The 6,822-nt window shown below is 34.8% G+C and overlaps 1 long non-coding RNA gene across 2 annotated transcripts; it reads right to left on the bottom strand.

Moving 5' to 3' along the window:
• Positions 1 to 920: 920 nt before the first annotated feature.
• On the bottom strand, positions 921 to 6,535 carry LOC107459392 (uncharacterized). Of its 2 annotated transcripts, none has more exons than XR_001586294.3 (3): positions 6,327 to 6,535; positions 5,926 to 5,986; positions 921 to 1,268 (listed from the first exon to the last, which is right to left on the bottom strand). It is a non-coding gene; the product is annotated as an uncharacterized LOC107459392 (long non-coding RNA). The 2 variants fall into 2 exon arrangements; XR_001586296.3 differs by lacking the exon at positions 921 to 1,268 and adding an exon at positions 3,013 to 3,668.
• Between the last annotated feature and the right edge of the window lie 287 nt (positions 6,536 to 6,822).

Genomic DNA, 6,822 nt, shown 5'->3' with positions numbered 1-6,822 from the left:
GACTCAATGTTGTCCTGCCGTTAGGGATCCGTTAATAAAATTGACGGCGGGACAAAATTGAGACGATTTTGAAACGTTAGGGACTTAAACAGGACAAAAACGTTGGAGACAAAAACGATAGATAGAAATAAATTTTAATTTTATTCTTCAATAATATCAACTTTTTACTGTACATAGTATTCAATTATTTTAATCACATTTACACTTAATCACGTTACTTTCATTCTAAATAATTTTTTTTTAATTTTACACTTTCATTCTAAATTAATAAAGTGTAAATAATGTAATGTGATTAAGTAATGAAAGTAAAATTACATTATTTATTTATAATAAAAGTATAAAATTTATTTATTGATAAAAAATTATATTACTTTAAGCGTAAAATTACTAAAAAAATTAATTTATTTAGAATGAAAGTGTAAAATTATAAAAAAAATACATAAGTAATGTGATTAAGTAATGAAAGTAAAATTACGTTATTTAGAATAAAAGTGTCAAAATTATTTATTATTTATAAAAAAATTACATTACTTTAAGTATAAAAGTATAAAAAAATTAATTTATTTTGAATGAAAGTGTAAAATTATATAAAAAAAAAGGTGATAAATAATGTGATTAAATAATGAAAGTAAAATTACATTATATTATTTAGAATGAAAGTATAAAATTTATTTATTTATACAAAAATTACATTATTTAAGCGTAAAATTATAAAAAAATTATAAGTGATGTGATTAAGTAATGAAAATAAAATTACATTATTTAGAATAAAAGTGTAAAATTTATTTATTTATAAAAAATTACATTACTTTAAGAATAAAATTATAAAAAAATTAATTTATTTAGAATGAAAGTAATGTGATTAACTGTAATTTAAAAAATAATTGAATGTTATGTACAGTAAAAATTAATATTGCAGTAAAAAATTAATATTATTAAAGGATAAAATTAAAATTTATTTTTATGTATCATTTTTGTCCCCAATGTTTTCGTCCTATTTAAGTCCTTAACGTTTCAAAATCGTCTCAATTTTGTCCCGCCGTCAATTTTGTTAACAGATACCTAACGACAGGACAACATTAAGTCAATTTTGACACGTTAGGAACTTAAATAGGACGATTGAAACGTTAGGGACAACTTTGAGACTTACCCCAAACGTTGGGGACAAAAACGATACTTTACTCTTTCTAATTTCAAATCCTTATAACTTTCTATCCGGAGCTCCAATTGACAAGCCATCAGTGACCATGCGTTCGTCTTAAAATTCTCTACAAAATCCACAAAAAAATTCGGTAAGAAAATCTTAATTTCACACCCAATTCTTCCTTTCCTAATTTTGAAAACTTTGAGTAAAAGTGCCGAGATTTTGTTAAATTTTGTTGTTTATAATCAAATTAGGTTTGTGGACTTGCTTGATCTTGTCCCGAATTTCCGTTGGTAAGGTGAAAAACCACTAACTCTTGTGAACCATTGATGATTATGAACCCTAATTTGACTTTTTGTGGTATTTATGTGGAATTAGAGAGATATATATGTTTTAGAGACAAATTTGGTGGTATCAGTGACTAGAAATCAAAACCGTGGAGGTTGGGTTTTCGTTCAATGAGGATTCGATGCTTTGAACACTTGAAAAATGGAGATAATTGAGGTGCTTCGACGTTAAGGAATAATCGGTTAAGATATGGTTTTGGTTTCTCGTAGATAATATATAATGTTGCGAGAAAACTTAGGCTAGACAACCTAGGATAAGTTGAATTATGCGTTGGTGCAAACTTAGTGGTTTTGATTAATGTAATATGTATTGAGCTTATATGATTGATGTTGGTAACATGATGATTTTGATAATGGATAATGATGTATTGATAATTTATATATATAGAGTTGTTATGAATATGGACTATTGGGTTGAATCTTATGAAATTGTACAATTAGTGTATTATGGAGTGAAAGAGGAGTGTTGCAATATGGTTTGGTCTGTTTTGGTGATGTTTTGAAGCCTGGGTTATTGATATAGTTGAGAAGTTGTAAAAATAGAGGTTTGTGATATTTGAGAAAAACTTGATTTTTGACCGAACTTTGGCAGGCCATAATTCGGCTTCCGGACCTCCAAACTTGTTTTGAATGAAAATTGGGTCCGTGAAGCTTACACCGTTCAAAGAACGGATTAAAAATAATTTTTAACAAAATGTTATGCGCGTTGGTGGACGAAATTGTGATCATCAACAATGGCTCCAAAGACTTGGTGCTCTCAAATATAAATCACATTTTGTCACAACTCCCCACAACTAACCAGCAAGTGTACTGGGTCGTCCAAGTAATACCTTACGTGAATAAGGGTCGATCCCACAGAGATTGTTGGTATGAAGCAAGCTATGGTCATCTTGTAAATCCCAGTCAGGTGGATTCAACTACATTAAGAGATTATTGGATTTCCGAATAATGAAAATAAATAAATAGAAAATAGTTACTCATATAATTCAATGGTGGAAATTTCAGATAGGTGCATGGAGATGCTATGTTCCTTCTGAATCTCTGCTTTCCTACTGCTTTTATCCGATATTTGTCACTCCTTTCTATGGCAAGCTGTATGTAAGGCATCACCGTTGTCAATGGCTACATCTCATCCTCTCAGTGAAAATGGTCCAAATGCTCTGTCACAGCACGGCTAATCATCTGTCGGTTCTCGATCATGTTGGAATAGAATCCCTTGATTCTTTTGCGTTTGTCATCACGCCCAGCAATTGCGAGTTTGAAGCTCGTCACAGTCATTCAATTCTGGTTATACCACAGACAAGGTTAGACTTTCTGGATTCCCATGAATGCCGCCATCAGTTCTAGCTTATACCACGAAGATTCTGATTAAGGAATCCAAGAGATATGCGCCCGGTCTAAGGTAGAACGGAAGTGGTTGTCAGTCACGCGTTCATAGGCGAGAATGATGATGAGTGTCACGGATCATCACATTCATCATGTTGAAGTGCAACGAATATCTTAGAATAGGAATAAATCGAATTGAATAGAAAATAGTAGTAATTGCATTGAAACTTGAGGTAGAGCAAAGCTCCACACCCTTAATCTATGGTGTGTAGAAACTCCACCGTTGAAAATACATAAGTGATGAAAGTCCAGGCATAGCCGAGAGACCAGCACCCAAAACGTGATCACAGGATCAAAAATACAATCTAGGAGGAAAATACAATAGTAAATTGTCCTATTTATAATAAACTAGCTACTTAGAGTTTACAGAAGTAAGTAATTGATGCAGAAATCCACTTCCGGGGCTCACTTGGTGTGTGCTTGGGCTGAGCTTGAATGTTACACGTGCAGAGGCTTTTATTGGAGTTGAACGCCAAGTTGTAACGTGTTTCTGGCATTCAACTTTGGTTCGTGACGTGTTTCTGGTGTTTGACTCCAGAATGCAGCATGGAACTGGCGTTGAGCGCTAATTTACATCGTCAAATCTCGAATAAAGTATGGACTATTATATATTGCTGGAAAGCTCTGGATGTCTACTTTCCAACTCCGTTGGGAGCGCGCCATTTGGAGTTCTGTAGCTCCAGAAAATCCATTTCGAGTGAAGGAAGGTTAGATTCCAACAGCATCAGCAGTCCTTTGTCAGCCTTCTTATCAGAGTTTTGCTCAGGTCCCTCAATTTCAGCCAGAAAATACTTGAAATCACAGAAAAACATACAAACTCATAGTAAAGTCCAGAAATGTGAATTTAACATAAAAACTAATGAAAATATCCCTAAAAGTAGTTAGATCATACTAAAAACAAAGCCAAAAAGCGTATAAATTATCCGCTCATCACGCGTCAAAAGTTAGGTGTATAAAACTAATTTTTAATGACTTAACAACTTTTTGAGGAAAAGGCAGTGTCGCATACGCGACCTGCACGCATTACGCAAGCTATTCTCACTATTTGTTAATCTCGCGTATGTGGAACAAGGCCTGCGTACGCGAAACCCAATTTTTGAAAGCTCGCGTATGTGAGAGTACACACACGATGCGCCCCCCCTGTTTTAGCCAAAAAGGAGAATTTTGAATGTTAAGTCAGTTCTCTATCTTTTTAAACCTCTTTTACAATTCTTTAAGGTCTGTCAGTGAGTCTTTAAGCTTTAGAACGGCGATGAGTCTGTTAAATAGGTTGAAGAGATACTTGGGAGAATTTTGCGAGGTGTTAACTGAATTAATGAACCATTAGTAATGTTGAATAAGTAAATAATGATAATAGTAATGAAACGTGGCTGAGTCGAGAAGTGTTTGATGATGAGGTTGGTTAAGAGAAAGAAGAATAAGGAGAACTGAGTTAATTATGAGTTTGATTGAGATATATGTGACCGTGTAAGAGGCAACGGCATTGTCTACTTGCTCTGGGTAAGTGATGAGAAAGAAGAATGATTGATAAGTGTGACAGGCACTATATCCCAAAAGTGTTCTAAGCACTATATCCCTGATAGATGGTGACTGTAAATGTTGAGGTTGACAATGATTGAGTTTGGCTAGATTGGCTGAGATGGCAAGGTCTGGGTGGAGATCCCGCTTGCATGTTACCTCAAAAATTATGTTGGCGCTTGCACCAGGCAAGGACGGAGGTTCCATCCCATTTTGCTCGTGGTTGTGGTGTCGTGATGGGGACGGAGGTTTTATCCCATCCGTGGTGAGGACAGGGGTTTTATCCCGCTCACGAGGTTGGCAAGTTGAGGATGAAAGATTCCATCTCTTGTCGTGATGTGGACGTGGGGAAGGTGGAAAGGCACTCTTCTTCGTATTGTTTTTTCCAAGGTTGCGAGAATCAGACCGGTCAATAAACCGGTGAGGTTACTGGTTCAATAGTTCATTGGTTCGACCGGGGTTCAACTGGAGTTCAATCGGTTTAATTAAATATTAAATAAAATTATTAAAAAAACCTAAAAATATATAATTTTAAATATAAATGGTACAGAACTAATTTTGGAAAGTTTGTAAGAATGACTTACTAAGAAAATGTTGAGCCAACATTATTCAGATTTTGGAGGACAGAAATTACAAAACTAAAATATGATACATTGAGTTTTAGGTAATATAATTAAGGAAAGCACTCCCGAAAATGGTTGCTCCACAATTCAAACACTTCATTCACACGGTAAGCAAAGTGTGTAGATAAGATACACATTACAATAGAAGGATAAGTTGGTAAGAGGAATTTCATTTCAAAACAAATCCAAAATATGTCTACCCCAAAGACTTCAAGAGATATCTCATTATCTCATGAAAGAAAGTGGGTAAAGTATTCAATAAGATTGGGTTGGGGAACCTCATTGATAAGGTTCTAAAAAAATTGCTTACATGCCATCAGTCAAAAGTCTCTTATTTTGCAAAGTCCCGACTGCTCTTGATTTGAGGCTATCCGAAATTATTGTTCTTTAGTTTTGAACTTTTTGAAGATTTGAGTGATAGTTCCTTTAGTTATACACCACCAGGGTCCAAGGTCATTAGAATTAGTTAACCTCTAAAGAATTTATATATTAAAAAAGGAAGCAATTGACTCAATAGTCTGAATATTACTTGAGAGTAAGGACATGAAAGTAAGAAACCTTCATGGAGGAGTGTCGATAAATAAATAGGGTGTGTGAACAATCTTATCCACCATTAATCAAGAGAAGGTCCACAATTTGCAAAATAAGAGACTTTTGACCTGGGACTTATAAGAAATTTTTTTGAGCATCTCATCAATGAGGTTTCCCAACCCGACTTCATTGAATGCTTTGCCAAGAAGTGACATAAGGACACGATCATATACAAACACTTTCCGAAAAACTGCAAATTTGACTAGAATACCATTCAATTCTATTCAATTCTATGCTATAACAGTAATCGGTAAACCAATAAGCAAAACCTTAAGAAATTAGAACAGCTAACTTGAAAACATAGAAAATCACTTACTTCATCTGGTGGAAGACAAAACAGCTGCCGATACTTCTTCACTCTTCAACGTGTCCATAGTCTGTAACCAAAAGGATAAAGGCATGAGTTACAAAGATTGAACACAGAAATGTTGAACTTCAAAACTACCAAAAATTTACACGATTTCCATAGCTAACTAAGCCAGCTTAGATCCTAAGATCAAATTTCACAGAACTCGAAATTCTCAACACATCCGGAAAAACACATGAAAGAGAATACAGCATATTCATTTCTATAAAATTAAATGAATAAACGAAATTCCTATAAAGTAATGCGCTACAGACTACACTACACACAGAAACGATTGAACCGAGTCGAAGAATCATAAATGCAGTAAGCGTGCAGCACCGACGAGATTAAAAGAGCGAGGAGGTAGGTACCTGATTTTCAGCGTCAGCAAATAGGTTCGGCGATGAATTGGAAGAATCGCTACGATCAATGACCTTGGCGGAGGGGGCGGACGATAAAAGCGACACCTCGGTGGCTGGGGACTGACGATAGCGGCGGCTGAGGGCTCTGATAGGGTTAGTTGGATTAAATTAGGGATTCTGGTGAATGTGAGAGTGAGAGAGAATAGAGAGGGGTAGGGACGTGGGGTGTGTGGTTTTATTTTATTTTTTTTATTTTTTTAAGATACAAAACGATGCTGTTTAGGGTTATATTTTTAAATCAAAAACTCGCTAAAAAATCGAACGGTTTTGTTGGTTTATCGATTAATCGTCGGTTCGACTGATTTTTTTACCAATTTTTTGTCAAATGGTTTCTGACCTTACCTGGATCGGATAGGTGACCGGTTCCCAGTTAATCCGGTTGAACCGGTTTGGTTTTCAGAACCATGGTTTTTTTCCCACATTCTTTTCTGGTTGCTAAGTGGAA

Source organism: Arachis duranensis, chromosome 7 (genome assembly GCF_000817695.3).
Source record: "Arachis duranensis cultivar V14167 chromosome 7, aradu.V14167.gnm2.J7QH, whole genome shotgun sequence".
In the NCBI taxonomy this organism is placed as follows: Eukaryota; Viridiplantae; Streptophyta; class Magnoliopsida; order Fabales; family Fabaceae; genus Arachis; species Arachis duranensis.
This window is presented reverse-complemented; position numbering and strand designations above follow the sequence as displayed.